Source organism: Bos indicus, chromosome 18 (assembly GCF_029378745.1).
Source record: "Bos indicus isolate NIAB-ARS_2022 breed Sahiwal x Tharparkar chromosome 18, NIAB-ARS_B.indTharparkar_mat_pri_1.0, whole genome shotgun sequence".
NCBI lineage: Eukaryota > Metazoa > Chordata > Mammalia > Artiodactyla > Bovidae > Bos > Bos indicus.
Genome location: NC_091777.1, coordinates 46,779,020 through 46,806,874, shown reverse-complemented (window position 1 = coordinate 46,806,874; position 27,855 = coordinate 46,779,020). Strand labels below are relative to the sequence as shown.

Below are 27,855 nucleotides of genomic sequence, written 5' to 3'. Positions count from 1 at the left end.
GACTCAGTCCTCTGGGGATGGTGGAATTACCAAATAGAAGGAGACGGGATCCCTGAATTATTTGTGGGTCAGTTCAGTTCAGTTCAGTCGATCAGTCATGTCTGACTTTTTGTGACCCCATGAATTGCAGCACGCCAGGCCTCCCTGTCCATCACCAACTCCCGGAGTTCACTCAGACTCACGTCCATCAAGCCCGTGATGCCATCCAGCCATCTCATCCTCTGTCGTCCCCTTCTCCTCCTGCTCCCAATCCCTCCCAGCATCAGAGTATTTTCCAATGAGTCAACTCTTCGCATGAGGCGGCCAAAGTACTGGAGTTTCAGCTTTAGCATCATTCCTTCCAAAGAACACGCAGGACTCATCTCCTTTGAAATGCCCAAATTTGAGGTTCTGGGAATGTGAAATACACTTCTATTTTGTGAGCTAGTATATTTACTATGGCCACTAGCATGACCTGAAACAATGTACTTTCTAGACCTCAGTGTCTACTAGCTCATTGCATCTCAAGCTATTTGTGACTATAGTATAGGATCTGTTTTTGCTATCTTCTCCAGTCTGTCATGGATCGATACTTTGGGGCTGTACTTTTTTTTTTTTCAGGTTTAATGGGTTTAATAAGTTTACCCATTCACTTCCTATTTGCAGCACCCAGTATTCCTTTGAAATACCAGACAGACCTGGCAGTGGCCAACAGTCAGGTTCTCTGAGCATTCCACGTTGCTGTGGCACTTGTCCAAAATTGGTACCTCCCTGTCGTCAAGCGAGCTTTAAATGTACCAGTGAAAAAAGCTTTTCTCCTTCACGGGGAAGAAAGAAAATCACTCCTCAAAACCCAGCAGATCTGGCTGTGCAGTCTTTCTCCCTGTCCCATCTCTTCAGGCTTGTTTCTCCTTTTTTTTTTGCAGTGGAGCAAGAGACCAAAATCTAACTTGAGTTAAAGAAACAAGACAGTGATGGCTATAAAAGGGAGTGACCAGGAGCAGCAGAGCCTCCTGTCCCTCCCACAGCCAATATATGTGCATCACAGAAAAACAAAAATAATAGATCCACAAAATACAGCAGCCAGAATCACAAAAATCCATTCATCCAAGGGTGGTGGGAGGCAGGAAGGGTAAGTGGAAGGGGAAATGGCACAGGGAGAAAGAGTATTCAAATCAGTCCAGGCATGAGGCTGGCAAATGTTGGAGAAGAGCTGCAGAAAAACCTGAGGTCCTTTCAGACCCACCAGTGCTTAAAGTCCGTAGTGGTGTCAGGAAGAGTCTGCCTTACGTGCACCAGAGACAAAAGTCCGGATTCCTCAGAGAGAAGGGAATGTATCTAGGGCCTTTGGCATGGTGGGCCCCAGCTTCCCTGGGAGGGGATGGAAGTGAACCAGGAAAAGAGCTGCTGCAGCATCCTTCCAATCCCTCCCATCTCCTCCAGATGGCAGGTGATGGACTCAGGGGCCCACAGCAGCCTTCAGTTCAGGCAGGAGATGGGTGTGGTGAAGAAACTCTGCAGAAGTGGAAATTACTGCAGGTTCACCCATCTTGTGGAAGAGTCTGCTGCTTAAGAAAATTACTAAGGAGAAGAGCTGCAATTTGAAAAGGTTTGCTTTGCCAGGGATCTTTGCTTCATTGGCATTGATAAGGAATAAAGGGAAGAGGACAGAGAAGGGTCAGCCACTGACAATGTTGGAGACTGCCTTGCTGTGAGGAAAGCCAGGGGCAAACCAAATCCAAAGCAAGGCCAATTCCTTTCTGTGTTTGACAACTGCTGGTGCATTTCAATTCCTTTATGGAACCATCCATTCAAGCAATATAGTGAGTAGAGCTTCCCTAATAGTTCAGTTGGTAAAGAATCCGCAGGAACCCCAGTTCGATTTCTGGGTCAGGAAGATCTGCTGGAGAAGGGATAGGCTACCCACTTCAGTATTCTTGGGCTTCCCTTGTGGCTCAGCTGGTAAAGAATCCTCCTGCAAAGCAGGAGACCTGGGTTCAATCCCTGCGTTGGGAAGATCCCCTGGAGAAGGGAAAGGCTACCCATTCCAGTATCCTGGCCTGGAGAATTCCATGAACTGTGAGTAGTGAGTAGAAAAGAGACATATGCAGAAGACTAACCAGACTAACCAGCCAGATGGGAAAAAGACTCACAAACATCCCCTGGAGGAAGAAGAGAGCCTGCAAAGAAAGGCTGAAGAGCATGTCAGCAATTATTTTGCTACACTAGGGAATGTGGGTGGAGAAGGCAATGGCACCCCACTCCAGTACTCTTGCCTGGAAAATCCCATGGATGGAGGAGCCTGGTAGGCTGCAGTCCATGAGGTCGCTGAGAGTCAGACACAACTGAGTGACTTCACTTTGACTTTTCACTTTAATGCATTGGAGAAGGAAATGGCAACCCACTCCAGTATTCTTGCCTGGAGAATCTCAGGGACGGGGGAGCCTGGTGTGCTGCCGTCTATGGGGTCACACAGAGTCGGACATGACTGAAGGGACTTAGCAGCAGGAGCAGCAAGGAATGTGGGAGGCTTCCTTCCTGATACCTCGGATGCCAGGTCAGCTATATCATGGAACCAAATTGAGCTTACGACTTTGGTGAGCGCAAAGAGAGAGTGCACCGAGAGAGCTCTGAAAGTTGACCCAGGGAAAATCTCCAGCCATGACCAAACATCCCTGTGTAGTGATGGGATCACCAATAATCTGGGCTGCTACTGACTGAAGCACAGGAATAAACACGTGATGAAACAAGAGGAGATTGAACCAGAAAACTCCACCATTCCAAGTGCAGCACTGAAAAATTCTCCTAACAACATGTGGTTCACGCTCCTGCTTCCTCTCAGTGCTCTGGGCTCTCCTCTGAGCCAGGACACTGCTTGCCTTTCTTGGACACTGCTCTTCTCTCTTTTGTTGAATTTGAGCATCTAGCTTTGAGATGGTACAAATTCCCCAGATGGAGGTTTTGATTCCCCTGGCAGGGTCCTGCAGAAAGGTTTTGATACTGTAAGCCATTTCCTCACTGCTCAAACTATCAACTACACAAAGGATAGAGAGTTGTCCCCAGACCTTTCATCGTGAGGGACACAGCTGCTTTGCCCCCGGGGCTCCAGATCTAGTCAGGCCTCTCACCCCATGTGGACCCACTCAGCACCTCCCAGCCCAACCTGCCTGGCCACCCACTCCTGCCCCCGTGCTCCGGGGCCAAGGCCGCTGCACCCGTACTCTGGCCTATACTTGGTTCAACCAGACAAGACTCTTTCAGTTCAGTTCAGTTCAGTCGCTCAGTCGTGTCCGACTCTCTGTGACCTCATGAATCGCAGCACGCCAGGCCTCCCTGTCCATCACCAACTCCCGGAGTTCACTGAGACTCACGTCCATTGAATCAGTGATGCCATCCAGCCATCTCATCCTCTGTCGTCCCCTTTTCCTCCTGCCCCCAATCCCTCCCAGCATCAGAGTCTTTTCCAATGAGTCAGCTCTTCGCATGAGATGGCCAAAGTATTGGAGTTTCAGCTTCAGCATCAGTCCTTCCAAAGAACACCCAAGACTGATCTCCTTTAGAATGGATCTCCTTGCAGTCCAAGGGACTCTCAAGAGTCTTCTCCAACACCACAGTTCAAAGGCATCAATTCTTCAGCACTCAGCTTTCTTCACAGTCTGACTTTCACATCCATACATGACCACGGGAAAAACCATAGCCTTGACTAGATGGACCCAAGACTCTTTATTTTTTAATTTTTGATTGAAACAAGATTCTTGACCTTATACTTGGATGCCATGACAATGTCAAACTGCTGTAAGTTTCAACGTATGGCTTCCCTGGTGGTTCAGAAGGTAGAGGATCTGCCTGCAATGCAAGAGACACGGGTTCAATTCCTGGGTTGGGAAGATTCCCTGGAGAAGGGAATGGCAACCCACTCCAGTACTCTTGAGTGGAGAATCCCATGAACAGAGGAGCCTGGTGGGCTACAGTCCATGGGTGTCACAAAGAATCAGGCCCAAAAGACTAACATTTTCACTTTCAACATGAGTGGGTGTGTGAAGTCGCTCAGTCGTGTCCAACTCTTTGTGACCCCATGGACTCTAGCCCCCAAGGCTCTTCCATCCATGGGATTCTCCAGGCAAGAATACTGGAGTGGGTTGCCATTTCCTTCTCCAAGGGATCTTCCCGACCCAGGGATCGAACCCAGGTCTCCCGCATTGCAGGCAGACGCTTTACCGTCTGAACTGAAGGGTTTAGAGGCTGTCAAATGGACATGACCTATAAAGGCAATTTTGATGGTTTTACATAGAAATGACCTCTAATGGAAGAGAACACAAATTGGAACTATTTGAGATACATTTCTATGTAAAATGTAGTTTGCACATAATTCAGCATTTTAAATGAGCACTCTGCAACTGAGACCAAATATCAATCACCTCTTGAGGTTTTCTACTATGTACCAACATTAAATCTACATAGGAACAAATGTTACTCCTGCACTTTCAACATACCTACTGGCAATTACTGGTGATGGACAGTGAAGCCTGGCGTGCTGCAGTCCATGGGGTCGCAAGGAGTCGGACACGATTGAACGACTGAACTGAACTAAACTGGCAATTTCTGCACCTATCTTGTGTAATTAACGCTAACACTTGCTGGACCAGTACTGGCATTGCTTTAGCTTATTACCCTGTGATATTTTTCTCCGTAGTATTTATATTCCCTGTAATTACCTTGTTTACTTAGAGGTCTATTTGTTTATGGTTTTCTTCTCACTGGAGCATAAGCTCCATTAGAAAGAGGTCTGATTTATTTTGCTCTGTTGCTTTCCCAGTTAGTGGCCGAGATATAGTAGGTGCTCATAAAGTATTGTTGAATGATGCCTAAGTAACAAACAATGGTGTTGGTGGGGAGAGGAGGCAACCATAGCTGTTATGGAAACTCTACAATCCTACCTGGCCTGAATTCTAGTCAGTTCACTCACAGCTGCTTGACTCTCTGGTTTTCTGTTAGACCACAAGTACCCCAGATTAGGTCCAGATTAGGTTCAGCCTCCAATACCCAGCACTGGATTTCTTCAATTACAGATAGTTCTAATGTGGACGGTCACTATCTGGTGATATGTCTTCCCCCCTGGTTTATAAGTTCTGAAAGGGTGGGGATTTGACCTGAAGTTGACTGCAGTATCCCCAAAGTCAGGCAGCTCAGTCAAGGCCCTTGGTTGACATAAACAGGTTTGTGGCATGTATTTGGGCAGGAGGGGAGACTGCCCTGGAGAAATAGTGCCCTACACTGTCTCCCATGAGCCCCACTCCCTTGGCAGAGTCCCAGGGTTGGTTTGAGCTCTGGTCCAATAGGCTGCCTGAGTTACCACTTCCTTCCCCCATCAGCCACCTCAAGGTGCTTCAAGTTAGAACACCTGGCACACCAGACACTGGCCCAGATGGATACTGAGAGCCTTGGTAAGCAATGCTGTTGTATATTTTTGTGGTTTTCTTCATGAGCTGGAGATGAGGTTACCGTTTAAAAGTGGCTATTAGAAATACAATCCAGATATTGACAGCAGCGATGCATGCCAGAATAATTCCCGCCACTGAATAACTGAAGACTTTGCGGGAGGTCTTGACTGCCAAGGCTCGTTCATTCCTGCGGTTGTGGCGCCTTGTCTGAGTTTGAGAGGAGAGACAGAACAGGACCAGATGAGCTTAAAAGGGTTATTGGAGGGGGTGAAGGCACTGCAAGGGTGGGGTCTGAACCAACAGGATGGAGAATATGGATGAAATTTATCCAAGGTCAGGGCTTCTGTGGTAGCTCAGATGGTAAAGAATCTGCCTGCAATGCAGGAGACCCAGGTTTGATCCCTGGGTCGGGAAGATCCCCTGGAGAAGGGAATGGCTACCCACTCCAGTATTCTTGTCTGGAGAGTTCCATGGACAGAGGAGCCCAGTGGGCTACAGACCATGGGGTTGGAAAGAATTGGATATGACTGAGCAACTAACACACACACAGGGCCAGGATGGAGAGGGAGGGGAGGGTGAGGACTCACACGACACACATTCCCACCTGGGAAGAATAGTACAAGGCTACAGCGCCTAAAGGAAAGCACAGGAGATAGGCCAAGATCGCCATCAAGAGGTGGTCACTGGGGGGCTTCTCAGCCATAATTTCAAATGCCTGGGGAGAGGGAGTGGGTTATGGCTCAGCTTGGCTTCTGGACCCTACCATTCCCTGTAACTTCCTTCCTTGATTGTCCTTGATTCCTATAAAATCTTCACTGACACTCTTTAAAAGACTCACTGACTCCCTTGAATTCATGCTGTATTCTCTTAAACCTTACTATCCATTTTAATAAATCCATTTACCCCATAACTCCCAGACCCTCTCTTCTCCCCACCCCCATGCCCTATAAGCCCTCTGTTCTCTGTAACATTTTCTCCATCTCCTGGAAGCTACTCCCTGGCTTCTACAACTGCTTTGCTACTCTCTGCAGCATGTCTCACTTGCCCCCTTCCCTTGTCCCCCTAAAGTCCTTTCTGACTCTGAGGACTCTCACTTGACCTCCTTGTACCTCAACTGACCCACTGTAATACTTTGTTTCCATGAACACCCTCATTGTCCCCCAAGCAACCTTCTCTTTGTCCCTATAAACCACCCTTCTGAGAAGATCCTCACTCAGCACTAACACATTCACTTTTCATGTGTAAAACCTTCATTGTCCCCTTAAAGACGTTCACCCTATAATACTTTAATGTCTTTAATAGCTCTCTGCTTGTCCCTTTTATAATAATATCACTCATTTTGCCCCTAAGCATCTCTCATGGTCCTGCTATGACCCTTATTGTTCACCTGTAAACTCTTCCCCTCATCTATCCCCCACGCCCATATCCTCTCACTTGGCTCCTCTAAGACCTTCTTTAAGCAACTGTAAACTCGAAGTCTCTTCTTATCCACTCGTAGCTTCTTGTCTGTCCCTTATACAGACCTGCCCTGCGTCCTCCTAACGTCTTCTTTCTACCTCTGAAACCAGCTTTGAACTCCTTTTTCCTCTACTAATTACACAACCCCCCTGTTCTGCTAAACTTGTACTGTCTCTAAATACTTCTCTTCTTAATAAACCCTCTCTTCCGGCTCATGAAACTCTCCTTCCGCCTGATTCTCCCCTACCCCTCCTAACTCTCTTCCTGGCACTTGTCACTCCATAAATTCTCTCCCTACCTCTTCTAATCCCCCACCTCCCTCCTTTAGGGCACCTGGATTTGGTACTACCAAGGCTACATAGAGCCTTTTTCCCACTCCGCCCTGCCAGGGATTACCATGGAGACCAGGCAGGCCCCGCTCCTGTAGTTCCACTTCTATTGGCTGATTGGAGGTTGTGTGTGCTGGGCAAGCACTCAAGTGGCTGCTGGGGAAACACTCAAGTGGCTTCTGATTGGTCTGTAGGGGTTCAGGCTCCTCCTACTCTCTTAGGTGATCAATTCCCGAGGTGCCTTGAGGGAAAAAGCGCCGCTTGAGCAAAGAGTGATATAAGCCTAGGAGTCTTGGGTTGCTTCAGGTAGCTTGAGAGGGGTCATTTAACGATTTGAGTCTGGTTCTGCAGCAGTGGCGGCTGCTGTGTGTGAGAATTAACGTCTTTTCATGTGTTTACTTAACACCTACATATCCCCCTTGAAGAAGGGTCAGTTCATCTCTTTTGCTCATTTTAAAACAATTGCTTTGTTTTTTATTACAGTTAAGTTTGAGGGTCTTTTATAGTCTAACTTCCATGGTGGCTCAGACGGTAAAGCGTCTGCCTACAATGCGGGAGTCCTGGGCTCGATCCCTGAGTTGGGAAGATCCCCTGGAGAAGAAAATGGCAACCCACTCCAGTATCCTTGCCTGGAGAATCCCATGGACAGAGGAGCCTGGTAGGCTACCGTCCATGGGTTTACAAAGAGTCGGACACGACTGAGTGACTTCACTTTCACTTTATATATTTTGGATACAAGTCGTTTGTCAGATGTAAGATTTGCAAATATTTTCTCTGATTCTGTAGTTCATCTTTTCATTTTCTAATAGTGTGCACTGCAGATCAAAAGTTTTTAATTTGGATGGTATCTAAATTTTTTTTTTTTTTATGAAGGTGCTTTTGGTATAATGCCTAAGACTCTTGCTTAACCAGGGCCAGAAAGATTTTCTCCTATGTTTTCATCTTAAAGTTTAATAGATTTATAATACAATTTACATTTGAATCTATGCTCTATATTGAGTTTCAAATGTGAAGTTTTAGTTGACATTATGTTTTGCGTGTGGTGGTCCAATTAATCTAACACTGTTTCTGTTTCTTTGGTAAATTACCTTTGCACTCCATTCTAAATAAAATGGCTGTATTTATTGTGGGTCTCTATATGCACTCCTTATTATGTTCTGTTGACTTATGTGTTTATCCATTTGCCAGTACCGTACTGTCTTATTCATGTAGCTTTATAATGATTCTTAAAGTTGGGTCATGTGAGTACTTAATTACTTAAAATTATTCTTAATTTTCAGAATTTCTTTGACTATGCTTGTCTAGATCTACAAATCTTTTTTGTCTTTAGGAATTTCATAATCTCAAAAATAATATATGTGTATATGTATAACTGAATCACCTTGCTGTGTACCTGAAACATTGTAAATCAACCATACTTCAATAAAAAATATTTATTAAGGAATTGCCTAAAAAATTTCAGAATGAGTTGAGAGAGGTGTCAAACCTTCCAGTTATCAACTGTGGGCAAACTCTCCATTTGTTTAGTTCTCCTATTTTTTTCATCAGCCATCTAGTTACACACACAACTTATACACATGATACATTAGGTTTACACCCAATGTGTGTATGCTCAGTTGTGTCTGACTCTTTGAGACCCCACGAACTGTAGCACGCCAGGCTCCTCTGTCCATGGGATTTTCCAGGCAAGAATACTGGAGTGAATTGCCATTTCCTACTTCAAGGGGTCTTCCCAACCCAGGGGTAGAACCCGCATCTCTTGTGTCTCCTGCATTGGAAGGCAAGTTCTTTACTACTAACGCCACCTGGGAAGTCTCGGATTTACACCCAACTACTTGCCTATTTGGGAGCTACTGGAAATGGTATTTTAAAAACATTTTAAATTTTGGTTTCTGATTGTTTATTGCAAGCGTATGGAAATACAGTAGATTTTTGAATATTGATTATTGCTACCTGCATCTTGCTAAACTCATCAATTTTAAGAGTTTTATTTCATTTTATTTTATTTTTTCAGATTCTTTGGGCTTTTCTACACAGAGAATCATGTCATCTGCAAATAAGGTAGCTTTAATATCCTTTTGTATGCCCTTTTAAAGTTTATGTATCTGACTGCACTGGGCCTTTGTTGCTGCATGAGGGCCTTCTCTGGTTGTGGCAAGCAAGGGCTCCTCTCTAGTTGTAGCGCACAGGCTTCTCGCTGAGGTGGCTTCTCTTGTTGCAGAGCAAGGGCTCTTGATGCACAGGCTTCAGTAGTGGTGGCATGTGAGCTCAGTAGTGGTGGCACATGAGCTTAGCTGCTCTGCAGCATGTGGAATCTTCCTGGACCAGGGATTGAACCTGTGTCTCCTGCACTGGCAGGCAAATTCTTTACTACTGGACCACCAGTGAAGTCCTCTATGCCCTTTCCTCACCACCCCCCGCCTTTTTCTGACTTATTGTGCTAATTAGGACTTCCAATCTGATGCAGCATAGGGGTGATGAGAGTGAATATCCTTGCCTTGTTGCATATATGAGGGAAGAAAGCTTTCGCACTTTCACCACCACATATGATGTCAGCTATAGGTTTTCTGTAGACACTATCAGGATGAGGAAGTTTCCTGTTCTGGTTTGCTGAGTTTCTAATCTTAATGGATATTAACTCTTCTCAAATGCCTTTTGTGTATCGATTGATCATGTGGTTTTCCTTTTTTTAGACAGTTCATATAGTGGATTACATTGATTTTCTAATATTGAACAAATTTTGCATTCTCGGGAGAAACCCCAGTGGGTGATGCTGTATTCAATTTATATACTTCTGTTTTTGGTTTTCTATTATTTCTTTGAGAATTTTCATATCTATATTCATAACAGATATTGATCTGTAATCTTTGGTACATTTTTTTTTCTGATTTTAGTATCATGATAATGCTGGCTTAATGAAATGATTTTGGAAATATTTCCTCTAATTTTTTCTTTTACTGGAAGAGCTATTTTCTGTTTGATGGTGATGGATATTTTCATTTCCTTGATTGTAGTAATGGTTTCATGGGTGTATACATATGTCAAAACTTAGCTATCTGTATACTTGAAATATCTATACTCTTGTGAATTATACCTCAATAAATCCCCCCCAAATTAGTAAAGAGTAATAAAGTAATTTCTGAAAGAAAGGAGATATCAAAGGCAAGATTAAATTTCTTTCTTTAGGGCTTAAGAAGCTAAATGTCTAATATCCAGTCTTCACCTGGATATTAGACATCCAGGTGAAGACTACAGCTCTGAGTTTCCCTGACCCCAGATTGTAAATGATTCATCCTGTACTTAAGAAACACAGACACTGACTCAATATTCCAGATATTCCTCTGGAGAAGGTAACCCACTCCAATATTCTTGCCTGAGAAATCCCATGGACATGTAGAGCCTGGCGGGCTATAGTCATGGGGTTTTAAAGAGTCAGACATGTCTTAGGAACTAAGCAACAAGTTAATTAATACATCTATTACCTCTATAGTTATCTATAGATAGTTACCTCTGGTGAGGATACTTACCCTCTTAGCAATGTTAGTACTGATATATACAAAGGTACTGTTAACCATAGTCATCGTGTTACACTTTACATCCTCAGACCTCATTCATCTTACAACTGAAAGTCTGGATACTTTTACCAGTCTGTCTCCATTTCCTCCATCACCCAGCTCCTGGAAAACACTATTCTACTCTCTGTGTCTGTGAGTTTGGCTTTTTCAGATTCCACAGAAGTGATATCATACATTGTCTTTCTCTGTCTGACTTATCTCACTTATCATAATGCCCTCAAGTTCCATTCATGTTGTGGCAAATGGCAGGATTCATATTTCTCATTAATTTCTCAAATTAATAATTTTTATTTGTATATTGCCCACTAGCCCAGTTGTGAAGTAGTTATCTGTTTTTGATATCTCCAGTCTGTCATGGACTGATCCTTTTGGTCTACACCTTGTTAAACAAGACAAGACTCTTGATCATATACTTGGATGTGATGATGTCAGATTGCTATTTCTGAGCACCTCCTAGCAATTTAAGTACTTACCTTGTTGCGCACCATTAGCAGGCCACTAGCAGTTGGTGGGGAGAAAGCAATGGCACCCCACTCCAGTACTCTTGGCTGGAAAATCCCATGGATGGAGGAGCCTGGTAGGCTGCAGTCCATGGGGTCGCTAAGAGTCGGATACGACTGAGCGACTTCCCTTTCACTTTTCACTTTCATGCATTGGAGAAGGAAATGGCAACCCACTCCAGTGTTCTTGCCTGGAGAATCCCAGGGATGGGGGAGCCTGGTGGGCTGCCGTCTATGGGGTCGCACAGAATCAGACATGACTGAAGTGACTTAGCAGCAGCAGCAGCAGCAGTTGGTGGACCAGTACTGGCACTGCTTTAGCTTATTACCCTGTTTTATTTTCTCCAAAATTACAGCATTTTCCATTCACTATAATTATCTTGTTTATTTAAAAATCTTTTTGTTTATGATTCTCTTCCTACTAGAACGTAAGCTCCATCAGAAAGGTGTCTTGTTTATCTTGCTCTTGAAAGTTTCCTAGTTCCCAGCACAGTATCTGGTAGATCATATGCCCACTCAGTATTGTTGAATAATGATTAAATCACAAGCACTGGTGTTGGTGGGGAGAGGAGGCAACCAAAGCTGTTATAGAAGCTCTCTACAATCCTAATTTGACCCTAATTTTAACCAGTTCACTGATAGATGTTTGACTCCCTGGTTTTCTGGTAGGCCCCAGGTTAGGTCCAGACTTTTAGAACCCATTTCCCTATGTTTCCCCCATTAGAGATAAAACCACTCTGGAGTGTCGCTGTCTGGTTAACAGTTCTGAGGGGTTGGGGTTGAGTCCGTAGTGATGACTACTGTGTCCTGAGAGTCATGCAACTCAGTCAAGTCCCTTGGATGGCATAAGTAGATTTATGGCATGAATGCATGCATGTAGATAGGAGGGGAGGCTGCCCTGGGGAAAGAGTGCCCTCTCTTGTCTCCCATGGCCCGTGTCCTGGTGGGGTCCAGAGTTGGTGTTGAACTCTGGTCCAGTGAGCTGTCTGACCTCCCACTTCCTTTCCCCATCAGCCACCACAAGGTGCTGGATCAGGCTGGCAACACCTTTTACTTCCAACCATGAGATGGTGTGGGCTTCCCTGGTGGCTCAGCTGTAAAGAATCCTCCTGCAATGCAGGAGATGTGGGTTCAATCCCTGGGTCAGGAAGATCCCCTGGAGGGGACGTGGCAGCCCACTCCAGTATTCTTGCTAGCAGAATCCCATGGGCAGAGGAGCCTGGTGGGCTACAGTCCATACGGTCGCAAAGAGTAAGGAACGACTGAAGTGACAGCACACACGAATGCACGAAATGATGTCCCATTTGGCCAAATGGATACTTAGAGCCACGGTAAGTCACACTTAAATATATTTGGTGTTTTTCTCATGAGCTGGAGAGGAGGTTACTGAGAAATTATGAATAGTAGGACTGCAATTGAGATGAAGACTAGGACGATGCAGATCAGGCAGACAGATGCTATAACAATTGCTGAGACTGCAAATGTGAAGGCTTTCCGGGAGGAGTTGGTGGCCAAGGCAAGTTCATTGTTATCGATGTAGTTCCTTGTCTGAGTTGGATGGGAGAGGTGGAGCAGGAATAGTTGGACTTAAAAGGATTATTGAATAGGGGTGAGCCATGGGTCTGTGGGGGCACAGGGTAGGATCTGAAGAAACAGGAGGGAGGACATGGATACAATTTGTTCAGCATCAGGGCCAGGATGGAGAGGGAGGGGAGGGCGAGGGTTGGCATAATTCGAATTCCCACCTGTAAAGAGTAGTACAAGGCTATGGTGCCTAAGGGGCAACACATTTTGCAGGCCAAGACCGACAGCAAGATGTGGTCACTGGGGGTCTCAGACACAGTTTGGGATGACTGGGGGCAGGGAGTGGGTTACATAGCTTAATATGGCTTCTGAATTCTAATGTCTCCTCTGACCTCTCAACACGTCTCTTCTTGGTGCCTATAAAAATTTCACTGACCCCCTTGAAAACTCTCACCAACTCCCTCTAACTCCCACCATGTCTCCTCTTAGCATCTCCCTGTCCTCTTTAATACCTTCCTGTCCCCAGAACTCTCAGCCTGTGGCCCCTGCTTCATGCCTTATAACCCCTCTCTGTTCTCTGTAAGATTTCCCCCACCTCCAGTCGGCTCTTCTCTGTCTTCTATAACTGGTTTGTTGGTCCTACAGGATGTCTCACATGACCCCTTCCACTGTCTCCACAAAAATCCCTACTGATTCAGATGACTCTCACTTGGCTTCCTTGTACCTCAACTGACCCACTGTTATACTTTGTTTCAATTAACACTCTCATCATCCTCCAAGCAACCTTTTCTTTGTCCCTATAAACCACCTTACTAAGAAGACCCTCACTCAACACTAGCACACTCACTTTTCATGTATAAAACCTCCATTGTCTCCTTAAAAACTTTCACCCTATAATACCTGTAATGTCTTTACTAGCTATTTGCTTGTCCCTTTTATAATAATATCACTCATTTTGCCCCTATGAATCTGTCATGGTCCTGTTCTGACCCTTATTGTTCACCCCTAAACTCCTGCCTTCCTCAATAACCTCTCACTTGGCTCCTCTCAGACCTTCTTAGAGCAACTATAAACTTTGAGTCCTCTCCTTGTCCACTCATAGCCTCTTCTCTGTCCCCTTTTAAAGACCTGACCTGTTCCTCCTAACACCTCTGCCTCTGAAACAAGCTTGGTGATCCTTTGAATTTCTTCTCCTTCCACTAATTACAACCTTCCAGTTCTCCAAAATCCATTCTCCCTAAATAATTCTCTACACCCTCTCTACCCTCTAAACTCTTCTTGCCCCTTCATTCCCCACTCCCTCTAACTCTCCTTCTCCCTCCTGTCACCCCATAAATTCTCTCCCTGCCCCCTCACCTCCATTAGTGCGTATGGATCTGGCACTACTAAGGTAACACAGGGCCTGTCCCTCACGCCAATCTGCCAGGGATTACCATGGAGACCAGACAGACCCCGCCTCCTATTCTATCATTCTACTTCTATTGACTGATGGAAGGTTGTCTGCTAGGGTTGAGGAAGCCAATTCTCATCTGGCTGCTGGCTGGTCTGAAGGAGTTCAGAATCCTCCAATTCTCTCTGATGATTGATCAATCCCAGCAAGTGAGAGACACCACTTGGTGTGGAGAGATATGAGCCTAGGAGTCTCAGGTTACTTCAGACACCTTGAGAGGAATCATTTAACAAGTTGGTACTTCAGCAGTAAAGGGCGATCTTTGCAAGAATGAACAGCATTTTATGTGCTTATTTGCCTCCTGCCCTGCGTCGGGAAGATCCCCTGGAAGAAGATATGGCAACTCACTCCAGTATTCTTGCCTGGAGAATCCCATGGACAGATGAGACTGGTGAGCTATAGTCCATAGGGTTGCAAAGAGTTGGATACAGCTGAAGTGACCTAACACACATATCCTCTCTGATGAAGTGTCAGTTCAAGTCTTTCTTCCATAAAGAAAAGAAATTGGGTTTTTTTTTATTGCAGTTAAGTTTGAGGGTCATTTGTATATTTTGCGTAAAAATTCTTTATCAGATGTATGATTTGCAAATATTTTCTCTGGGTCTGTAGCTTAATTTTCTCATTTTCTAACAGTATCCATTGCAGATCAAAAGGATTTAATTTTGATGTAGTTTAAAAGTGAAAGTGAAAGTTGCTCAGTCCTGTCCAACCCTTTGTGACCCCATGGAATTCTCCATGGAATTCTCCATGGAATTCTCTACAGTCCATGGAATTCTCCAGGCCAGAATACTGGAGTGGGTAGCCTTTCCCTTCTCCAGGAGATCTTCCTAGCCCAGGGATTGAACCCAGGTCGCCCGCATTGCAGGCAGATTCTTTACCAGCTGAGCCACCAGGGAAGCCCTTGGGGTAGTTTAAATTACTTTTTTTTTTTTTTCTTTTCTGGAGGTGTTTTGGTATCATGCCTAAGAACTCTGCTTAATTCAGGGTTTTCGCTTATGTTTTCTCCCATAAGTTTGATAGGTTAAAAATTTACATTTGGATCTATGATCCATGTTGAGTTTATACTTGTATAAGGTGTGACGTTTTCATTGGGATTAGTTGAGTTTTACATATGGTGGTCCAATTAAACACCATAAAACATGATTATTTCTTTGATAAGTTGCCTTTGGACACATTTCTAAATAAATTGACCAAAGACGGCCAGTAAATAAATTATGGGTCTCTTTCTGCACTCATTCTGTTCTGTTGACCTGTGTTTATTCATTTGCCAATACCACACTCTTATTAATGTAGATTTATAGTGATTCTTAAAACTGGGTAATGTGAATACTCTGACTTTATTCTTTTTTTTCAGAAGTGTTTTGACAATGCTTGTCTAGATCTATAAATCTTGCTAGTTTTTTTTTTTTTTTAAGTGGGAATTGCATTAAAATTTCCTATCAGTTTGGGAGAGATGTTGAGTCTTCCAATTCATGACTATAGAAAGGCTCTCCATTTATTTAAGATTTCTTTGATTCTTTCTTCCTTTTTTTTTTGGCCATGCCACACAGCTTGTGGGATCTTAGTTCCCTGACCATGGATCAAACCTGAAACCTCAGCAGTGAAAGCATGGAGTCCTAACCACTGAACTGCCAGGGAATTCTCAGACATCTTTGATTTCTTTCAGCAGCAGCCAAAGTTACACACACAGCTTGTAAATGTAACATTTTAGATTCACATCCAATTAATTGCTTATTTGGGGGCTAACTGAAAATGTATTGCAACCTGAATCTTGCTTAACTCATTTTACCAATTCTAACTTTGTGTGTGTGTGTGTGTACGGATTCCTTGGGATTGTCTACTTAGACACTTATGTCATCTGCAAATAAGGGTAGTTTTTATTTCTTCCTTTACTATTTGTATGCCCTTTCTTTTTTCTTTTTCTGACGTACTGTGCTGATGAGGACTCCCAGTCTGACGTGGAACAGGGATGGTGAGAGTGGACATCCTTACCTGTTGCATATATTAAGGCAGAAAGCCTTCCCACTTTCATCACCACATATAATATTAGCTAGAGGTTTCTGTAGATGCCCTTTTCAGGATGAGGACGTTTGCTTTAGTTCTGGTTTGCCACTTTTATTGTAGATGTATGTTGACTTTCCTCAAATGCCTGTTCTGCATCACTTGATCATGTGGTTTTCCTTTTTTCAGTAGTTCATAGAGTGGATTACATTGATTGACTTTCTAATATTGAACCAGCTTTGCAGTCTTGGAGAAACCTCAGCTGGTGATGGTGTGTTCTATTCATAAACTTCTATTTTAAATTTTCTAATATTTCATCAAGAAATTTGCATCTATATTCATAAGAGGTTTTGGTCTGTAGTGTTCTATTCATAGTCTATATGTGGTTTTAATATCAAGACAATGCTGGCCTCAAAAAATGAGTTGGGAAATACTCTCTCCTCTTCTATTTTTCTGGAAAAGATTGTGTGGAAATGATGTTATTTGTTTGGTAATAATTTACCAGTGAAGCCATCTGGATCTAGAGATTTTTATTTCAGGAGATTATTAGTTACAAAACAAATTTCTTCTCTTTTTAAAAAATATTTATTTGGCTGCGGCAGGTCTTAGTTGACGCACATGGGATCTTCGGTCTTCGTTGTGGCATGGGGGATCTTTAGTTGTGGTATGCAGGATCTAGTTCCCTGATCAGGGATGGAACCCCTTGTCCCCTCTATCCCCACTGCATTGGGAGCGTGGTGTCTTAACTACTAGACCACTACGGAAGTTCCAAGGGTCGACTTTTAAATGTGAATTATTGTGTTATTGAAATAGACTGCAAAACATTGTGTTCATTATGCGATGATAATGTGACTATGATGAAAGATTACACTATATGTTGACATTATCAAACTAAGTACTCAATGCAATATCCCTAGCTCACAGGAAATAAATATTCAGAAAAATTTAAAAATGAAAAAGAGAATATCTCATCACAGTAGAATTTCTTCACAAAAAAAGGAAAACATGAAAATGAGGCTGCAACCAAAGTAGGTTTCTGAATGGCTCATTTGTGAGTCAAGCAAGGAAAGCATTTACCAATGGTGCGTTAATTAAATTATGTTTGATGGCAGCAAAAAGAAAATCTGTCCAGAGGAAATAAATTTATCTAAGAGTATTAGCCCTTCATGAGAAGGGTTGCTAGAAGAGTAGAAGACATTGAAAGCAGCATCACTGTCAATTACTAAAACAAGACATATTCAACAGCATACAGAACAAAAGTAGAAAAGCAGTTGCCACAAATCAATAAATGGTATAGACTAAATGAACAGAATGAAAGAAAAAAATCATATGATAATCTCAAAACATGGAGAAAAAGCATTTGACACAATACAACAGTCTTTCATAATAATACTTTCTTTTAAAAAACCTCTCAATAAATTGTGTATAGAAGGAGTAACCGCAACACAATAAACGCCATATATGACAAGCCCACAGCAAACATCACATTCAGTGGTGAAATGTTGAAACTATTCCTCTAAGATCAGGAACAAGAAAGGGTGACCACTTTCACCACTCTTATTTAACATAATGCTGGAAGTCCTAATAGAGGAATCAAGGAATGAAAAGAAGTAAAAGGCACTCTTACACATAAGCCTTAGCAATATTTTTTTAAACTCTGTCTCTGCAAGCAGGGGAAACAACAGCAAAATAATAAATGGGACCCAATCAAACTAAAAAGCTTTTGCATAGCAAAGGAAACAATCAATGAAATGAAAAGGCTACTTACTGAATAGAAGATAATCTGCAAATAATATATCTTAAAAGGGATTAATATCCAAAATATATAAAGAACTCATATAACTCAATATAAAAAGTTTAAAAATGGGCAGAGGGCCCAAATAAGCCTTTTTCCAAAGATGTACAGATGGCAAACAGGCATGTGAAAAGATGTTCAATATCACGAATCACCAGGGAAATGCAAGTCAAAACCACAACGAGATATCACCTCACACCTGTCAGAATGGCTGTCATCAAAAAGACAAGGAATAACGAAGGTTAGTGAGGATGTGGAGAAAAGCAAACCCTAGTATAGTGTTTGTGGGAATATAAGTTGGTACAGTCACTAAGGAAAACAGTATGGAAGTTCCTCAAAACATTAAAAATATGACCCAGCAATCCACTGCCGGGTATATAGTCAAAGGGAATAAAAAGAGGCTTTGGAAGAAAGATCTTCACTCCTGTGTTTACTGCAACATTATTCACAATAGCCAAGATATGGAAATAAGAAATAATAAATGTCTGTCAATAGATGTTGCTCAAAAGGACCAAATTTCAAGTTAGAAGATGAATAACTTCTGAGGATTTAATGCACAATGCAGTGATTACAAATAATGATATCATACTACGTACTTGAAAGTGGCTAAGAGAATAGATCTTAAATGTTCTCTCCACAAGAAAGAACTAATAATTATCTGTTGTGATGCAATTGTTAGCTACACTACAGTGGTAATAATATTAACACTACAGTATAGAAAGGATATCAAACTAACACACTGTACACTTTAAAATGACACAATTTCATCGCAATTATATCTCAGTAAAGCTGGAGGGGAAAGTAGTTGCCAGAGACTATGGGGAGGGGGAAAGGAGGATTTACTACTTAAATGGGTACATTTTCATTTGGGATCTGTAACTTCTGAAGTTGAGCAGCAGTGATGGTTGTACAGCAAAGTAAATGCACAAAATGCCACTGGATGTTTCACTTGAAAATGATTAAAATGGCAAATTTTATGTGTGAAAGTGTAAGTCATTCAGTCCTGTCTGACTCTTTGCGATCCCATGGATTATACAGTCCATGGAATTCTCCAGGCCAGAATATAGAGTGGGTAGCCTTTCCTTTCCCCAGGGGATCTTCCCAACCCAGGGATTGAACCCAGGTCTCCCACATTGCAGGTGAATTCTTTACCACCTGAGCCACAAGGAAAGCCCAAGAATACTGGAGTGGGTAGCCTATCCCTTCTCCAGCGGATCTTCAGGACCCAGGAATCAGACCGGGGTCTCCTGCACTGCAGGTGGATTCTTTACCAACTGAGCTATCAGGGAAGCTCTAATTTTATGTGTATTTAACCTCAAATTTTAAAAGGTTAATGATTTCTAATGATTTTTTCAGCTTTTACATGATCATGATTATTTAAATGTGACTCAATATATCACAATGCTTTGTGCTATGACTAGATTTCCTTCTCGTTGGCTCCAAGGTCTAGAACTGCATGCTACTAGTTGGGACCCTAAAATAGAGTCCACTTTCATACATTCCAACCCTCTGCTCAAAATTTTGCAACACTTTACATTGTTTGGTATTTGAAGGATGAGTTCCTGTACAGTTGTTGTTTTATTTTTGATTTCCTTGTTATTTTTTCACTGAAAGTTTCTGATTATCATTGTTTTCACTTGTGGAATGAAAAACTATATGCCTTCCACAGTATATCCTTAAGATCTCCAGCTTCTTACTCAATTAACGCCCAGTTTATAATCCAGTCTCATGTTCCCAAAATCTACTGATTTATTAAACTAATATGTACCTTGAGCTTGTACATTTTTGTCCTGAAAATTTTGGTAGCCTTCTCTTTTATAACACATCCTGTTCATTCTGTTTTTGTTTTAAGGATGTACAGTTTCTTAAATATGGTTGTGGGTCTTAATTGGGGAAACAGTGGCTGACTTTATTTTTCTGGGCTCCAAAATCACTGCAGATGGTGATTGCAGCCATGAAATTAAAAGACGCTTACTGCTTGGAAGGAAAGTTATGACCAACCTAGACAGCATATTAAAAAGCAGAGACATTACTTGTCAACAAAGGTCGGTCTAGTCAAGGCTATGGTTTTTTCCAGTAGTCATGTATGGATGTGAGAGTTGGACTATAAAGAAAGCTGAACGCCGGAAAATTGATGCTTTTGAACTGTGGTGTTGGAGAAGACTCTTGAGAGTCCCTTGGACTGCAAGGAGATCCAGCCAGTCCATTCTAAAGGAGATCAGTCCTAGGTGTTCATTGGAAGGTCTGATGTTGAAGCTGAAACTCCAATACGTTGGCCACCTGATGTGAAGAGCTGACTCATTGAAAAGACCCTGATGCTGGGAGGGATTGGGGGCAGGAGGAGAAGGGGACGACAGAGGATGAGATGGTTGGATGGCATCACCGACTTAATGGGCATGGGTTTGGGTGGACTTCGGGAGTTGGTGACGGACAGGGAGGCCTGGCGTGCTGCGGTTCATGGGGTCGCAAAGAGTCGCACGAGTGAGCAACTGAACTAAACTGAACTGGGTCTTAACTGAAGTCGTCTCTGTTCTCGGAATCGCGTCATTTCCTCTACCTCATTCTCTCTCGGCCGTGTCTCAGTGACAGCCCAGGAGCTCTGCTAAGAGTGGAGAGCGCAGCCGCAGAGGGAGCCCAGGCACTCTGGCGAGACAGCGGGGCTCATCGCTCTCAGCTCTCCACTTCTTGGGAGTCGGCCATAACGGTGGTTTGAAATGTTGGCGGCTTCATCAGGGTTCTGAAAGCGTAACTGCAAGCACATGTTGAGGACCACGGAGCCAGCGAGGTAGAAGTACGGCAAGTTCTTGTGCAGACGCCAGGGTGGGCAGGGTGCGGCAGGTCCCCTCGCAAGACCCCGTAGGAGCTGGGGGCCGCCGCCAGACGCGAGGTCCTGAGAACCAAGGATGACGGAGACGCGGCGGAGGCCATGAACCTGGTGTCGCCACGCACCCCCGATGCGGTACCTGGAGCCGAGGGTGACCACGGACCCGAGGACCCCCACCTGGCGGCAATGACCGGAAGGGGCAGGTGGGGGGCGCTAAGCGGCCACCGAGTTCACACTCGCTCCCCAACAATCGCCACTTCAAACCCTCTTAATGATTTTTCTTTGACGCGATGTTGTCTTATGTTACCAATACTCCTCGGCTGATACTTCTTCAAGAAGGCAGTTCTGAGTTTGAAGTAACTTGATAATAGACTTTCTTGAATAGTTTGCTTGGAGTGACAAAAATTTAAATGAAATGGCTTATCAGAAATCAGACTTTCAGCTCCTCCCCATACTTCCTTCAGCCCTTGTGCCAGCTGGCTGCGTTACCGCGACCAGCAGCCCCAGCGTCATGATTAGTGATGATGAACCAGGTTTATTTTGTATACTCAGCCATTATGCTGAGGATTTGAAAAGGGTGTTTATTCCTTGTGGACTAATAACGGACATGACCGAACGGCTTGCTCGAGATGTGATGGAGATGGGATGCCATCACATCGTGGCCCTCTGTGTACTCAATGGGGGCCTATAAATTTTTTGCTGACTTGCTGGATTACATCAAAGCACTGAACAGAAATAGTGACAGATCTATTCCTATGACTGTGGGTTTTATCAGACTGATAAATCCTGTAGTTACCGTAATGACCAGACAACAGGTGACATAAAAGTCCTTGGAGGAGATGATCTCTCAACTTTAACTGGTAAGAATGTCTTGATTGTTGAAGATTTAATGGACACAGGCAAAACAATGCAAACTTTGCTTTCTTTGGTCAAGCAGCGTAATCCAAAGATGGGCAAGGTTGCAAGCTTGCTGGTGAAAAGGACCCCTCAAAGTGTTGGATATAGACCAGACTTTGTTGGATTTGAAATTCCAGAAAAGTTCCTTGTGAGATATGCCCTCGACTATAATGAATACTTCAGGGATTTGAATCATGTTTGTGTCACTAGTGAAACTGGAAAAGCAAAATACAAAGCCGAAGGTGAGCGTTCAAGCTGAGTTTGGAAACATCTGGAGTCCCACTGAAATCACCAGTGAAATTAACCAATGTTCTAGTTCTGTGGCCAGCTGCTTAGAAGAACTTACTGTGTGTCTCCTAAGAATTTTGTCTGTTTCCTGTTTTAGAAATGTCAGTTGTTGCATTCCCAAACTCTTCATTTGCACTGTGAGCCTATAGACTATCAGTTCCCTTTGCGCAGATTGTTGTTTGGCTCGTGAATGAAAAATCTCTGAAGCCACACTGCTATTGACTGAAAATATGGAAATTGTATCTGTAACATTTAAAGAGAAGACTGTATTAGTTTTTTAATTGGTATTTTAATTTTTATATAGTCAAGAAAGAACAAAAGTGATTGAATGTTGTTAACTATACTGCTGTGTGTCTAGAAGAGCAGTCAGTTTCATATCTGTGACAGTGCTTAAGAGGTATCATTGTGTCATAGAAACCATATGTCCTGGAATTCTTTTAGTAGGTTTCAGTAGTATTAACCGTATTTTCTTGCTTGTTCAGATTATTTCTGGTGAATATTTGTCAACAGTTCCTTTTAAGTACAGGTCAATCAGTTCCAGAACTTACCACATTTTGAATTCTTCAGTGTAAAAATATTTCAAATAAAGGCTGTCTCTTTAAAAAAAAAAAAAAAACAAAAAACCAGACCTTCAGTAGAAAGAGAAACATTATTTATAAGTGCTGAGAGAAAAGAACGGTCAATCTAGAATTCCATATCTGGGGGAAATGCCCTTTGGGAATAAAGGTGAAATAAGGATAGTTTCAGATGAAAAAAGCCAACACCATACATTGGCATGGACCTGCTCTGAAAGGAAAACCAAAGTTAATTCTTTAGTAAAGGAAAACTTGGAATGTCAGGAAGAAGTAGAAGCAATAGAAATGGTGAAGATCTGGGTAAACATGATAGACTGGTTGCCTTTTAATTCTTGAAACTGTGTATTACAGTTGAAAGCAAAAATTATAACACTGATGAGATTTTCATTGTATGTAGATGTAATACATATGGTTAACTTTTTAAAATATAAAGGAGAGGGAGTGAAGGGACCAACATGGTGGGAGGTTGCTATATTCCACCTGAGTTGTGAAATATTTTGGTTAGGCTAGCATGTTTATTGTATTCCCTACAGCAACCACGAACAAAATTTGCAAAGACATATACTCAAAAATCACGAGATCAATTAAAATGGAGTAGTGAAATAATACTCAAACAATCCAAAAGGGAGCCAGAAAGGGAAAACAGAGGAACAAAAAACAGAGGGAACAAATAAAACAAATAATAAAGTGGTAGACTTAATGCCAAACATACCAGCCATTACATTAAATGCACATGTGAGAAACACAAAAATTATAAAGATTTTCAGAATTCAGTTTTTAAAAAGATCCAATTATATCCTGTCTATAAGAGTCACATTAAAGATGCATATAGGATAAAAGCAAAGATTTGGGGGAGGGAAGGTATGCAACACAAACACAAAACAGAGATGTGTGGTTATATTGATGTCAGGCAAAGTGGAGGTTTTAACTCTTTCATCCTCTGCCCAGACTCAAAGGACTCTGAGCCCATAGGAGATGGTGGAATCACCAAGTAAAAGGAGCATGGATCCCTGGCTTAATCTATGGGTCACTAGAAATACTCACATTGAAAGGTTGTGATAGTGTGAAATAAACTTGTATCTTGTGAGCTGCTGATTTGATGAGGGTTTATTTTTTACAGCCTCTAGCATGACTCTAAACAATATACCTTTTAGACCTCAGTACCCACTAGCCCAGTGCATCTCAATCTATTTGTGACTATGGCATAGATTCTGTTTTTGGTATCTCCAATCTGTCATGGAGGGCCTCCCTGATAGCTGAGTTGGTAAAGAATCCAGCTGCAATGCAGGCTTGATTCCTGGGTCTGGAAGATTCAGTGGAGAAGGGATAGACTACCTAGTCCAGTATTCCTGGGCTTCCCTTGTGGCTCAGCTGGTAAAGAATCCACCTGTAATGCAGGAGACCTGGGTTTGATCCCTGGGTTGGGAAGATCCCTTGGAGAAGAGAAAGGCTACCCACTCCAGTATTCTGGCCTGGAGAATTCCATGTATTGTATCGTCTATGGGGTCACAAAGAGTCAGACACGACTGAGCGACTTTCACTTTCATCCTGCAAGGAAAAGAGGATGGCCTCAGTCCCCAAACCACAGGGAACTGAGTTTAGCCACAACAACATGAGCTTGGAAGAATGTCCTGAGCTCCAGAGGAGACCACATTTCAGCTGACACACTGATATATCAGCCTTGTGAGAACCTAACCAGAGAATTCAACCACACTATTCCAAGATTTTGAACCAGTAGAACTGTGAGTTAATGAATGACTGTTGTTTTAAATCACTAAGTGTATGGTGTTTGTTACATACACGTGGAAATTTTTTTCCAATTTTATTGCAAAATAATTATCACTGTATAAGTTTAAGACATGCAAGTTAACAATTTGATTAATATGTATTGTGAAATGATTACCACAGTAGGTTCAGCTAACATTCATCTTCTCATACAGATATCATAAAAAGAAAATAGGAAAAGAATAAAAAAATCCTTGTGATGAGAACGTGTAAGATTTAATGTGCTAACCTAGTAAAAGTAAACTAAAATCTTAACAAAAAATTTTTCCAAATACTTGGAAAATAAACCATATAAGTCAGAATAACTCATGAATCAAGGGAAATTAGACAATGTTTTTAACTGATCAAAAATAAGGTATAGAACATAGCAGAATATATAGGATGCAGCTAAAGCAGTGCTTAGAAATGTACAACTTCACATCTTATATCAGAAAATAAAAATGTCTCAAATTAACAATCATGGCTGCTAATCTAAGAAACTGGAAAAATGTAAGAGCAAAATAAAGCCAAGGCAAGGAGAAGGAACATGGTATAAGACTAGAAGTAAATGAAATTGAAAAGGGAAAAAAAGTAGAGAAAAGCAATGAAATGAAAAATGGTTTCTTTGAAAAGAGCAAAAACTGATAAATCTCTTATAAGACAGGCAAAATAAGGGAGAAGATACAATATTAGAAATGAAGGAGAAAATATCTTCGCACATAAATTGTATACCTTTGGAATAAATTGTCCCATTCTTGAAAAACAAAAACTCAGTTCAGGGACTCACAGGTTACTCAAAGATTATTTGAGTAACTTTGTATCTATTGAGGAAGGTAAGGGACGTTCCTGGTGGTCCAGTGGCTAAGACTCAGGACGGAGACCCTAAGAATATAGAGGTAAAGTTTTCCATTCCCTATGTTCAGGACCCTCAACTCCACTCAGTCACTGTTTGATCTGAAATTTGTCTTTCTCATTCCCTGGGCTTCATTCCTTAGTCTGCATAAATGGAAACTATGGACTGGTAATGGAAATTCACAGGGTGTTAAGAACAGTGGCTGAAGTTCCTCATACTGCATGAAGAAGAAAAAGTAGTCAAAATTTACTTACTGGAGAAAGGCCCCAGACTCAGGAGATTCTGCAGGCTTGTTCCAGCTTTAGGAAGCAAAGAATTCCCACTGTAATAGGAATGGTTTCAGAGCACAGAAAAACCGGGAATGCTCTTTAACCCATGTGATATTGCCAGCACAGCCCCAATGCAAACTTGAGAGATTGGCCCCAAAATGGAAAGTAATAAATTCGTTTACAAATAGAGGCACAAAATGAGATATAAGTAAATAATATCCACCATGCATTAAAAGAATATAATTTACACTTGAACAGCATGAGTTTGAACTGTGCAGCTCCACTGATATCCAGGTATTTTTCAGTAGTAAGTACTACAGTACTACATGGTCCATGTTTGGTTGAATCTGCAAATTGGAGGAACTGCAGATACGGAGGCTGCTGCTGCTAAGTTGCTTCAGTTGTGTCTGCCTCTATGTGACCCCATAGACGGCAGCCCACCAGGCTCCGCCATCCCTGGCATTCTCCAGGCAAGAGTACTGGAGTGGGTTGCCATTGCCTTCTTCGGCAGATATGGAGGACTGACTCTTAAGTCATACACAGATTAACCTCCTCCTTGTTCAAAGGTCAACTGCAATGGATAGTGAACCAGTAAGCCATGAAATTAAAAGGCGCTTGCTCCTTGAAAGGAAAGTATGACCAACCTAGATAGCATATTGAAAAGCAGAGACATTACTTTGCCAACAAAGGTCCATCTAGTCAAGGCTATGGTTTTTCCAGTGGCCATGTATGGATGTGAGAGTTGGACTGTAAAGAAAGCTGAGCGCTGAAGAATTGATGCTTTTGAACTGTGGTGTTAGAGAAGACTCTTGAAAGTCCCTTGGACTGCAAGGAGATCCAACCAGTCCATCCTAAAGGAGATCAGTTGTGGGTGTTCATTGCAAGGACTGATGCTGAAGCTGAAACTCTTATACTTTGGCCACCTCATGCGAAGAGTTGACTCACTGGAAAAGACCATGATGCTGGGAGGGATTAGGGGCAGAAGGAGAAGGGGACGACAGAGGATGAGATGGCTGGATGGCATCACCGACTCGAGACATGAGTTTGGGTAAACTCCGGGAGTTGATGATGGACAGGGAGGCCTGGCGTGCTGCAATTCATAGGGTCGCAGTGTCGGACACAACTGAGCAACTGAACTGAACTGAACTGAAGGTTTTTTCAGGAGTACAAGGATGGTTTATAATTTTGTTAATGTGCTGAATTAAATTTTAATCAGTGCTGGAAAATGTTTGATATAATCAACAAATTTTTATTTTAAAAAATCTTGGCAAGCTGAGATCAGAAGAAAATGTTTTGAACAGATGGAATTTTTATTAGAAATCTATATCAGTTATGTGACTGGTAAAACATTAGAACAATTTCATACAAAAATAAAAATGCAATTAGGATGCTTGCTTATACTTCATATTGTACCAGATAGGTTAGCCAAGGAACTAAAATAAAAAATATAAAATGAAGTATTAAATTGTTAAAAAAATTCAAATTTTACATAGAAAATTCAAGGTTCTTAAATGATGGGTTATTACACCAAAAAGTTCAGTAAGATAGCCAAAATGTCAACATTAAAAACTCAGTTCCTTTCTCCTACCCCAGTAATAAGTTAGATTATACAATAGAAAGAAAAGTCCATTTATAATAAAACTAAAGTTCTATAAGTCCTGTATGGAATACCATGTTTATGAGTAAAAAGACACTGTAAGCCTCAACATGTTGAACCACCTCAACTGATAACTAGATTCGTTATAATACAAATGAATTCAGATAGGAATTTTTCCTTTATCTTTTAAAATTGAAATATAGCTGATTTACAATATTATATTAGTTTCAGGTGCACAACATACTGATTCAAAATTATTATAGCTTATACTCCATTTAAAGTTATAAAATATTGACTATATTCTCTGTGCTATAAATATATCCCTGAAAATTTTCCTAATTTTATACCTAGTAGTACCTCTTAATTCTCTCCTTCTTGCCCCTCCTCTTCCCTCTGGTAACCACCACTGGTCTGTTTGCTCTATCTGTGAGGCTGGTTTATTATAATCATTCAGTTGTTTATTTTTTAAGATTCCACATATAAGTGATGACATACACTTTTCTTTTTTTTGTCCGACTTACTTCACTAGGTGTAATACCCTCCAAATCCATCCATGCTGTTGCAAGTGTCAAAATTTCATTCTTTTTTAGGGCTGAGTGGTATTCTATTCTCTCGCTATATATATATTTGAAGGAAATGACAACCCACTCCAGTATTATTCTTGCGTGTTCACACACACAGACAGTGGAATACCACTCAGCCATATGTGTGTGTGTATAACACCACCTCTTCTCTA

General features: G+C 42.1%; 1 long non-coding RNA gene and 3 pseudogenes across 2 annotated transcripts; 1 reads left to right on the top strand and 3 right to left on the bottom strand.

The window, feature by feature from the left end:
- Window positions 1-1,560: 1,560 nt before the first annotated feature.
- On the bottom strand, window positions 1,561-2,990 carry LOC109572385 (etoposide-induced protein 2.4 homolog; annotated as a pseudogene).
- A 404-nt stretch (window positions 2,991-3,394) lies between these two features.
- Window positions 3,395-7,268, bottom strand: LOC139177288 (uncharacterized). 2 transcript variants are annotated; one of them, XR_011561780.1, is made up of 4 exons: window positions 7,212-7,268; window positions 6,025-6,135; window positions 5,482-5,627; window positions 3,395-3,825 (listed from the first exon to the last, which is right to left on the bottom strand). It is a non-coding gene; the product is annotated as an uncharacterized lncRNA (long non-coding RNA). The 2 variants fall into 2 exon arrangements; XR_011561779.1 differs by lacking the exon at window positions 3,395-3,825 and having other exon boundaries at window positions 5,440-5,627.
- A 13,343-nt stretch (window positions 7,269-20,611) lies between these two features.
- On the top strand, window positions 20,612-23,822 carry LOC109572386 (hypoxanthine-guanine phosphoribosyltransferase pseudogene; annotated as a pseudogene).
- On the bottom strand, window positions 20,655-20,980 carry LOC109571698 (small integral membrane protein 10-like protein 1; annotated as a pseudogene).
- Window positions 23,823-27,855: the final 4,033 nt, after the last annotated feature.